Here is an 11,394-nt window from a genome sequence, read left to right as displayed (position 1 = left end):
CAGTGTGTGAATCCAGGCTTTGCTGTGGACTAGCAGGGGGACCCTGGGCAAGTTGTCTAACCCCTTGGTACATCAGTCTCCTCATCCACTGGTCTATTAACAGAATCAGGGGTGAGTGTGGGCTGTTGCACCCACTCAGAGGGTAGAGTGCCAGGAAGTAGGTTGTGAAGGTTCATCTGGGTCCAGGAGCAGAGGGTCCCTAGAACATGGGACCTCAGCATGTCCCACCCTGCATTGCAGGGAGAGGTAGGTGTTGCTTGGATCAGCCTTGGACACGATCCTGCAAGTGGCTAAGAGGCCCCTGGAAAACAAGACCCACAGGATGAATCCTCGAGCCCACGGGACAGGTACAGGGAGGAGTGACTGACTGAGATTGAGAGTACTCTGGGTATCTAATCTTTCCACTTCATGTTATGGAGACCATATTTGTTTCAAGGTCTTTGCTCAGCTTTGGCTACCTCTATGATGTCAGCAGCTACTGCTGTCACTGACACTGCTGTGGGAAAAGGCACAGCCAAGGGCTATGGGCAGGAGCTCTGTGGTCAGACATACATGTGAATAAGTGTTGACATCTCCCCTCCTGCCTCTGGTGAGCTTGAGTAAGACAGTTAGCTGGTACATAGTACATTAGTTACTCATCTGTAAAACAGTGATTAATAATAATAACCACCTCCCAAGGATGTTATGACTATTAACAGAATTAACTGATGGTCAAAATAGGGCATCTCTGGAAACAGTAATAATGACAAAAACAATAATAACACCAGCTAGTGTTTACCTCATATTTATTCTGTGTCAGGCCCTGTGAAAACTCTTGCTGGGATTATCTCATTTGCTTTTCACTACAACCTATGAGGACTGACACTGTTTCACGGTGAAGAAGACTGAGGCACAGAGAGAGCGAGGGCAGATCCCCAGTCACACAGCTAATATGAAGAGAAAAAGCTGAGATCGGCACTCAGGAAAACACCAGAACCCAAATTCCAGACCACCGTCAGGGATAGGGGTATGGCATGGAGTGGTCCATTCCAGGAGGGGCTCTGCTAGGGCTGAAAGCTCAGAGAAGGAATCAGAGTGGGCTGCTGTGGGCAGTGACTACTGGGAAGACACACCAAGAGGATGAAAGGGTCAAAGGGCAAGTGATGATGCCTTCCAGATGGTGGGGATCAGAGTACTTATCCAGGACCTAAGAACAGAGGAGAAAAAGACCTGGGATGCATTCATACATTTATCATTTCAGTAGCATTTCCTGACCTCTTGTTGTGTTCTGAAAGGGATCCAGAAGGGTTTCAGAAAGATCTGTCTTGGAACGGAACCCTCAGACCCAATCTCAGTCCCAGACACATTGTTCTATATGACTTATACAGACCTAGGCTGAACCACAATTTTTGTCAATTGAATTTGTTTCTATGATTTACAACAACAGCAGATGACAAGAACCCAGACCTCTGGCTTCACTGGGAAAATAACAGCTCCTTGCCATGCAGGGCTCTCATTCCTGCCCAAGGACAGTAGGCGGTAGCTGCACTGGGGGATGCACCCTCAGATGGGGGCGCTATGAGCACCCACCCTGGAGGCTGACGGGCAGGGAACATATATCACACCCAAGGGCTGCTCTTCCACACTCTGAGATGAGCTGGGTTCTCTGATGCACATTAACTGCCTGGCCCTGAGGCATGTAAGGTTGAGAACCCTTATCCTGGACACCTTCCAGATGTCCTCACAAACAAATGCTCTGTGGAACAGATACTGTTTTCATCACATGACTTTGCTTTATAGAGTTACTCAAATAATATATGAATATGGGCCAAGGGTGAAAAATTCCATTAGTATATCAGTGCCTTCCTGGGCCTACCCCTGGAGTTAGTTCTGGGTGTTTCCTTAAAATATATTTATCTGTATTTGAACTACACACACACACACACACACACACACACACACGCATTCACCGCAGCCCCACTGTGAGCATTTCCCATTTGTTCTCTGCTCCACCCATTACTGGCATATCCTGAAAAGATCCCTCTGATCTGTACAGACTGGTCCCCTCATTTGGTTCCATGGCCAGTGAGCACTCCATGGTAAAACATAACCTTTCAACTTTCAGTTACCATCCAATGATCACTGACTATTAATGGACAATTAGAGGTTGTTCCTGATTGAATTCTACTACCTTCGTTGAATATACAGCTCTGTTCATGTGGGTGTTGATTATACATTCTTTTAAGGGCAATTGCTGATCCAATCAGCACCCGTTATATAGGCACTAGAGAGACTGAGGATATGGAACCAAAAAAAGTCCTTGTCCTCACCAGCCTAGCTCTGCAAGTTTTTTCACGTCGACAGATGCTGCCATGATACCGTCCACCAGTGGCCCAGAGGAAGAGAAGCTTGTTCACCAGCATCCTCACATCTTTCGTGGGACAGGAGCTCTGATGCAGGGTACTAGACACTTACAAATTTGACCTCATCAAGATCTTCAGGGTCCAGGGATAAGACTCTTCATCTGGGTGTGCTATGGGGTGAGGAGGGAGAGAGACAGGAAAGGACTGGTCCACTAGTAATGAGGTGGAGGGAGATGGGAATCAGAGTCCACTCAGTTGTGTGGCAGGGAGGCTGAGCCTGGTGAGAACTGAAAATTCCTGGGCCCACCCCTGACCTACCGAATCACAATTCTAGGGGTAGGGCCCAGCAGTCATGTTTGAACAAGACCAACAGGTGATCTTGAAGTTTCACATTAGCATTAGAACCACCAGAATGATCCACAGGACTTAAGTGAGAAAGAGCCCCTCTGAGGTCTCAGCTCCTGGGGGTGTCCTGGGAATGAGGTGCAAGACTTAGCACTGTGGGAACAGAGATGGACCACAACCACTACAACTACTGTGTATGGAGGGGCAATAAAGTCCAGCCCACCGCAGGGTGACTAGCCCCAGCCTCTGACACAGGTGACGATGATGCTGTCTTGCACCCCAGACTGCTAGCCCAGCTGCGGGCAGACACCCATTCGAGGACATCCTCACGGGGCCGCTCCAGTCCCACTTTGGCCACGCCACCTCCTACACATTTGAATGACACAGGAGGCAGCTAAAGGGAAGGTGGCTGGTGGTGGGATGAGGCAGGCAGGAATCCAGGGTGGCCCTGGGTGGCCCACCTGAAGACTGCCAGCTCTGGCTCTTGCCGTGCACAGAGGGAAGGAGCCCCAAACCCGGTGCCTGTGCTCACATGGTCAGGCGCTGTGGTCCAGGGCGGGCATTCGTAGTGCGGGTCTGGAGGACCAGTACAAGCCAGTCTCCAGAGTGGTCCACTGTCCAGTCAACAGGGCTGAAGACGCTTGCCCACCAGTGCAGGGTGTAGTGAGATCACACTAGGGGTCCACTAGCACCCTGTGCACCTGGCTCTGAGTGTTAGGTGATCACTGAACTATTTTGCAGTGTCCTAAGAACTTCTTAGGTACCAGCTCACTGAATCCTCACTAGGCCCCCTTAGAAGAAAACCTGGTCACCAATGAGGCCACTCAGGCCCAGACAAAGCAGGTAACAGACTCGGGTTGTCCAGCTGCCTTGGGGCACAGCAGGCCAGAGGCTAAAGCCCATAAGGACAGCCATGGGAACACTAATGTGATCAAGCGGCCCCCGTCCCTCCCAGGGGCCCTTCTCTGTGCCCAGCCCTGCACAGTGTCATCCCACCTCCTGATGGGACACTCACCGCAGCTCCTCCTCTCAGAAAACCTGCCCTTTACCCTCAGCCCTGGGGAATTGCCCAGGGACTGCCAGTCTGGAGCTGGAGATTCACCCGCATCCTGGAGAATTTTCAGTTCCTCCCTAACAGGGACGTTATGACAGACCCCTGCGGGATGAAGGAAAGAGCTCTATCCTGAACAATGTTGTGCACTTGCAGGGAGCAGGAAAGGTCCAGAGTGAGTGCTCTGAGGCACAGCTGGGGTGCTGCTTGACAGGACGAAAATGGGAGAGACGGGGTGTACCTGAGGCCCCGAGACTAGGGCTGGGGAGGGAGCTAAAGAGGCTCCTGGGGTGGAAGGGGATGCCTGGTGGCTGGCAAGGAGAGCACGGAGGTGTCTGCAGACAGAAGGGGTGTAGCACCTGCCACCAGAAGAGGGGGTTGGGGGAAAGGACAGGGCTGTTCAGAGGGATTTCGGCGGGGGGGGGGGGGGGTTTGCCAGAGACAGTGAGAAGGAAAGGCCTCTCCATTCTCCAGGATGCAGTAGCCTACAGTGGGTGCTAAGAGATGGCAGAGATGACAGGATCCATGGGTCTCATTTTGTGGATCTAGGACTCAACCTAAGACCCCAAGGGGCAGGATGCAGAAGTCACTGTGACCAGAGGTGACTAGGGTGGGTCAGATAACAGGCATCCCCAAGATCCAGCCCTGAGAGGTCACTCTCAGAACCCTTCAGTACCAGAGAACTCCCCAGCCCTGGGGTGAACCTGACTTCCGGATGACATGGTGGTGACTGCAGACAGCGAGGACGGCAAGACACCAGGCCTCTCCCCCACAGGGTGGATGGAGCAGAGATTCACTGTCACTGCCCACACAGCTGCCCTGAGCTGAAGATTTGTGGCTCTGTGTCACAAGGTGCCGCCTGTAGGCTCTGGGAGTGGGTGTGTGAGGCCTCTGAGTGGAAGGGCAGCTGTTACTAGGACTAGGAAACCTCTCAGCCAGTTGGGACTATGTTGTCAGGTGTGACATCCTTGAGCTGTTTGTGGTTGGTGTCTAGGATGAGAGCTCTCTGAACGGTTTGTGAGTCTCCACCCCAGGGTATGAGGTCTCTGAACTATTTGGTGGGGCGGGGGTGTCTTTGTCCAGACGGTTGGGTCTTTGAGCTGTTCATGTATCTGCATCTGAGAATGTGGTTGAGAGGAAGGCAGGATGGACCTCGCTCTCACAGGGCTTAGCACTAGGCCTGGGATTTCACATTTGCTGTGCTGTCTCCCATGCCTGCCCTGCTACCACAGGGATGAAAGCTTAGGGTACCCATCCTCAGGGAGGGCCTTTCCTCAGCCACATGCAGCTCCTAGGACCCCACGGTAACGATGCAGATGAAAGGAATATCTGCTGACATTACCCCCATCCCTGCTATGGGCCAACCCCTGTCACGAACCTATGTACATGTATTAACTCAGTTAATCTCTCCAACCCCTAAGGAGAAGGTCATCATTTGCACGTGAGGGGGCTGAGGCCCACGGAGGAAGGGCAATGTCAGCTCTTGAGGAGGGAGGAAATGGATGTGACTTAAGCTATTTGAAGGAGGCAGGCAGAACTCAGCACAGCAAGGCCTGGTGGGGAGTGACCAGGAAGGGGGAAGGGCGAGAGTTGCCCAGGGCCGCAAGGACCCTGTAACCAACTCACTTTCACTTTCAGGATGTCTGTCCCTCTGTCTCTCGTGCACACACCCTGCTCCCCGGCTCAATTCTTGATGTACGAAATGTGGAGGTGGTGGTGGAAGGTAGAGAGGTGAGGAAAGCACCTTGGTGCATCAATTTGCACAAAGCCTCAAGCAAACCTAGACATTCCTGCCTTCACTTCCCTCCTTGCAGCATTTTTGGGCACTGAGTTCAGCAGGAGGCCAGTCAAGGGCATGAGGGGGTGGGAGGAATCATGTGTACACGTAAGACTCCCCATAACTGAAACGTGTCCTTGTCCTGAGGGGCAGAGGGTCCTGATGTAGGTCAAGGCAGTGGGACTGAGGCCCAAGACCACAGGCAGCTGAATTATTATGTCAGGTACATCTTTTGCTCTGGGGAGACATCCCGTAGCAGACCTGGGGGCCCACCGGTGGGCACTAATTCAGTGGGGACAGTGTGTGGCCAGAGAGTCTCTCTGTCCTGGGCTCTCTAATGCTCTTCTTTCTCTGGCTTCTTTGTGCCTGTAACTTTGTCTCTGTTGCCCACCCACCTGTGTGGGACCTCACTCATGCCAGAGGGCCCTTGCTTGGCCTCTCCTGAGGCTATCATCCTTTGACATAGATGTTCATGGGGAACCGTGGGGGGTCGCTCATGGGTCTATGGGACTTTCCAAGGCAGGCGTGTTCAGCCACAGAGGGGTAGAAGGGAGGTTCTCCCTTGGGGCAAGCAAGGAGCTGCTCCCCATACACTGGGTGCCCTGGGCCTCTGGCCTCTGAAAGAACCCTAGGGGCTTTTCTACTACAAACAAAACAAAAAAACCCAAACCAAACCAACAAACAGAAAAACCCCAAAACCAAAACCTTCAGGGCTCAAACAGAGTAAATCAAAGTCCTCACCAGGGCCCTGAAGTCACTACAGGATCTGACCCCTCCCACCGCATCTCCTACCTCTCTCCCTCAGCCATGTTGAGCCAGCCACACCGGCCTCCTCACTGAACCTCATACACCCTGGACAAATTTCCACTCCCGCGCTTTTCCACTGGCTCCGACTTCTGTCTGAGATACTTTTCTTGCAGATACTCATCTCCTCTAGGTGTCTGCTCAAGACCTTCCTTGCTTGACCTGTTTCTAGAAATGGACCCCTCTATTTCATTTCTCCAATTTAATTTTAATCGCAGCAATTGCCAAAACCTGACAACTTCCTTACGTTTTTGTGCTGTATGATCCCAATAGAACGTAAGCTCCGTGAGAGCAAGGTTTTCTTTTTTCCCTGTGTCCCTATTAATGAATGGATGAGAGCATGAATAAATAAATGCAAGGCTGTGATGAGACGCATACCTACACAGGCTAAAGGATTCTCCTAGGGAACATGTTCAAGGGTGACAGGATGGTGACCAAGTCGGCGGTCTTTCTCGGGGGTGTCCTCGGGGGCTCTTGGGAGATGGCCCCTTCCCTAACAGAACCCAAGAGTCCGCTATCCCTCTGACCTATTACTGAGAGGCAACCAAAGGCCTGCCCCGCACCAGGCCTCTAACACCAGTCCGGTGCTCTGTCTTTCCTGCCCCTGTTCCCCCACTACACCCATTCCGCATTGCCCAGGGAGCCACAAGCCAGCACAACGCCCAGCACATTAAAAACGCTTGTAACGCTCCCTGGTACAATGGTGGCTACTGGAGGGAGGTCAATTTCAGCTTAGGAAGCTTTGTTCCCGAGTCCAAGACTGCAGCGAGCTGCGGGGTTTGCATCCTGGCTTTGCCCTCCCTCCCTTTGCAACCAGCCTGGAATGGCCCATGGCCATCTGCATCGACCAGCCATTCCAGGTTCGCACCACCAAGGGGCGCTCGAGATGGAACAGGAAGAGTCTCCGGACGTACCTCTCCGGGGCGAGGAAGGAGGACCGTCCACGCCGGGAGGTGCCACCAAGAAGGGGGCGTCCGATTTTGGAATAATCCATTGTGTAGGTGACACCTCTGTGGGTCCGCTTACACACCGCGTGTGGCGTCGGCCACGGATCCCAGCGGAGGCGCTAATGGCGCCGCCGGGGCCTTCCCCACACGCTCCGCTCCATTCTCCTGGCCCATTTGAGCCCGAGTGGACACCCGGTCTGAGGCCGCAGCCTTCAGTCACTTCGCCGATGCCACCCCTCCGTCTCTACATGGTCAGGTCCAGCTGGGCAATAACCGGGAGACAGATTGGCTCTCCACTGTAGGGGGCGGGGTCAGAGACTTTCTAGGCGGTGACTGGTTCCGGCGAGATGGCCGGAGTAAACCCTTCCGGGGCGCACAGTGCCTCCGGATAAACCCCCCGTAGTCCCCGCCTCCGTCTTCGCCTACCCAGTTCCCATTGGTCGTTGGGCTGGGACGGGCACGACGATGGCAGAGCTGGTGCTCGGAGTGAGGGGTGTGTGTGGTGTTTGTGTGTGAGTGCGTGCGTGGGTGTGTGTGTGCGCGCGTGCGTGTGCTTGTGTGTGCGTGCGTGTGCGCGGTGGCCTTTCAGAGGGTAGAATTTTTCTCTCCGAGTTGAACTACTCACCGACCGACTGCCCCGAGGGGCTGAAGATGCTGCCCCAGTCGGTGGCGAGGTTCGGCGCAACAGCTGGCTGGTAGCCGGTGTCTGGCGCTGGACGCGCGCGGTGACTGTGCCGTCTTCACGTGAGCTCTTTCAGTCTCGTTCAGCCCTAACACAAGCCTAGTGGGGCGCGTCTGGCACGGCGCCGTCAGTCCCACAGATGCAGTCAATTAACGTCCAGGGCGAGGTCCGTGGGCTTAGTTGGCGACCCTGCCTAGGAAGTAAAGTGTGTCAGGCAGTTTGGGGATGTGTATCGCTATAGATAGGTCAGTACGGATGCAGTTTGGGTACATTTGATCTTTCTGAGCCTTTGGGGGGATTGTGAGTGAATGGGATATGCCGTCTGAGCGGATTGTGTACGCCATGGGATCAGGTGTTTCAGGCTGTGTGTACCTGTATACCTGGGGGTGCACTTTCTAAGGTTTTTGTGCATTGGTGTCCCTGGGTTTGAGATCTCTGTGTTGGCGTCTGCACCCTAGGATGTGAGGTCTCCGAGCTGTTTGTGAATCTGGGTTTCAAGCTGTGATGTCTCTGAGCTGCCTGGGCTGGGGGGCATTGTCTTAAGGTGTAAAGGATCTGAGCGGTTTGGGAGTTTGTGTCCAAGGTGTAGGTTGTCTGATTTGTGTGGGGGCTTTATCTGAGGGTTCTGTGGTGTTTCCGAGTTACTTAAACTTCTGTCTTTCTGGTTTTGGAGGTCTTTGTATTAGCTTGGGAGGTGTCTGCATGGTTTGGGAGTCCCTCTAGGATGTGACGTATCTGAGCAGATTTAATTTGTGTCCTAGAGTGAAGACGCTGGTCTGTTGGGGTGTGGGAATTGTCTCAGTGTGTATGATCTCTGTTGCCTTCGGGAGGCTGTGATGCACAAAGGTGTGAGCTCTTTGTGCGGAGATTTTCGGAATCTTTTTAAGGCTGTGTCCAGTGATCTGTTTTTGTCGTCTCTGGGTATCTGAGCTGTTTGGGGTCTGTCTTGGAAGTAAAATCTTTTACCTTAGTGGTTTGGGGACCTGGCAGATAAGATTTCAAGGCCCAGAGCCCCAAATCCTGGTTGTGTCATTGGGCAAGTCACCTGTCTCCTGAAGCCTAACTATGGATCATAATCAATAAAATGGGGCCAGTGCCTGTCTTGGAGGGTACCTGTGCAACTTAGAAGTGTGTGTAAAGGTCCTGACTCCCAACCACCTTCCCCCAAGAATTTTCTGATCACCTGCTGTGTGCCTGAGTACTTTTCTAGGAGTTGGGAATACAACACAGGACAAAACTGACAAAGTCTCGCATTTCATAGAGTTAGCCAGTAAGTATATATTGACCATCAGAGGGTGGCAAGTGCTACATAGAAAAGGTTAGAGGAAAGAATATGTGGGGTGCATGTTGTTATTCAGGGCGATGAGGGAAGGACTCCCTCAGACGGTAATGACTGAGCAGAGGACTGAGGAAGTGAAGGAGCAGGCCGTGGACCTACCTGCATTGTTAGAGTGTTGCAGGCAGAAGGTACAGCAGGTGCAGCAGTGCTGAGGGAAAATCCCCTGGGTGTGTTGCTGGATATCAAGGAGTCCTGTGATGCTGGTCAAAGTCCTCGTCGCTGGCTTTGACCCACAGAGCTCATTGAAAGGTGTCTGGTGTTGGTGTCTCTGTTTCTCCCACAGCCTGTGAGGGAAGTGGTCTTCATCCCCATTTTACAGACAAAGGACCCAAGGTTCCAAGAAGTACACAGAGTCTGCTCTCCTGCTTACACCTGACATTGCTAAAAGAGGGGGAGACCTTGTGCTCCGTCGCAAGAGACAGAGGGCTTGAGTGTCAGAGCTGCACGGTGGACGCCATCCACGCTGGCTGTCAGCCAGCCAGCTGATATCAATGATAATACGGGAATCATGACCCTCGTTACCTTTATACACTTGATGGAGGTCAGGACTGAGAAAGAACAGGGGTAGAGAAGACAGGCAGGAAGAGAAAGCTGGAGAGCAGTGAGGAAAAAAAGGCACTGGCTTCATGATATTGCCCAGATTTGGCCCAATTCACCTTAATTAACTGATCGTATTGAGGTAGATTGACCTCTTCCCCTCCCCTTTCTTCCCCTTCTCTTCTGTGCCTGAGCAGTTGAGCCCTAAAGCCATTCGGTGCCACAGAGCAAGGCAGGTGTCCGTGTGTAGGGGCATCCCATGCTTGAGGAGTCAGAGCCCAGGCACAGTGAGCAGGGCATCCATACGTAGGAGCAGGCTGCGTTAGGGACAGAGCCCAGGGTGGTGAGGACGATGTCCCTGGGGGTTGGATGGGGGAGAAGGGTAACTGGCTCAAGGATTCTAACTCGAGTGGTGTATGGACGTCAAGGTCAGGGAATGGTTCAGCAGAGCATGTGAGGGTGGGCCACTGTTGTGCAGGAGGGATGGCTTCTATACAGTGGGATTCATCCACTCAGTAAATGTATAAGGATACTGGGAGACATGACTCTCACTTTTGGAAAAGGGAGTTTCAAATACAGAAGGGAACAGAAAACAAATTCTGAGGTGTTACATTGGGATTGGAGGTCTCCGTGTAAACTCCTGCTTTTTGGTACGTGTGTGTGCATTATGCATAGATCGATAGATACAGACGTACGTATGTGTGTATGTTGGGATGGCAGAGGAAAAGGAGAAATGAGCCTGGCTCAACTTGTGGTACCAGTAATAAGGGACAGTTCAAGGAAGGATTGGCGGATGTCAGCAGGACACAGAAAATCGCTTGAAAGGGCTCCCACTGGAGCATACTGGGGATAATTTTGTTTTTTCAGCTTTATTGAGATACTATCGATATATAACACGAGTAAGCTTAAGGTATACGAGGTGATGATGTGATAATGTATATACTGTGACATATTTACTATGTAAAGTTAGTTAACAGTCTGTTCTTCACATAGTGACTGTTGTTTTGTGGTGATAACATGTAAGATCTACTCTCTTAACTTTCCATATCTAATACAATATTGTGAATGATCGTCACCAGACTATCTATATATGTATTAGATCCCCATAACTTAGGGCTGGAATTTTGTACCCAGGACCAGCGTTCCCCCCAACCTCTGGCAAACACCATTCTCATCTCTATTTCTATGAGTTTGCTTTTTAAATTTCCACATATGTGAGAACATACAGTATTTGTCTTTCTCTGTCTGACTTATCTCAGTATAAAGCCTTCAGGGTCCATCCATGTAGTTGCAAAAGGCAGGATTTTCTTCTTTTTTATGGCCAAATAATATTCCAGCGTGTATCTCTAGCACATTTTTCATGACCCAGTGATCCCTCCACGGACACGGTTGTTTCCAAATCTTGGCTGTTGCTGCATAGTAAATCATAACATTGGTGTCACTCCTCCAATGTTCTTTTTCAAAATTATTTGACGATTCTAGTTCTTTTGCCTTTCCACCTAAACTTCGTAATCAGTATATATTTCCAAAAAGTCCTACTGGGATTTTTGATTGGCATTGCATTAAAGTG

The 11,394-nt window shown here is 51.6% G+C and overlaps 1 protein-coding gene across 13 annotated transcripts in view; it reads left to right on the top strand.

Annotated features, from left to right (window-relative positions):
- The first annotated feature begins 7,685 nt into the window (after nucleotides 1–7,685).
- Nucleotides 7,686–11,394, top strand: part of LOC113247525 (protein FAM156A/FAM156B) — a 49,708-nt gene continuing 45,999 nt past the window's right edge. For 5 of the 13 annotated variants that reach the window (XM_048215920.2, XM_057311752.1, XM_057311774.1 and 2 more), the window contains exon 1: nucleotides 7,686–8,010. The gene's annotated coding sequence lies outside the window, so the exon portion shown is untranslated. The remainder of the gene's footprint in view (nucleotides 8,011–11,394) is intronic. The other 8 variants (XM_057311825.1, XM_048215927.2, XM_057311824.1 and 5 more) reach the window with 3 other exon arrangements.

The sequence above is a fragment of the Ursus arctos genome, chromosome X, assembly GCF_023065955.2.
Source record: "Ursus arctos isolate Adak ecotype North America chromosome X, UrsArc2.0, whole genome shotgun sequence".
Lineage (NCBI taxonomy): Eukaryota > Metazoa > Chordata > Mammalia > Carnivora > Ursidae > Ursus > Ursus arctos.
This window is presented reverse-complemented; position numbering and strand designations above follow the sequence as displayed.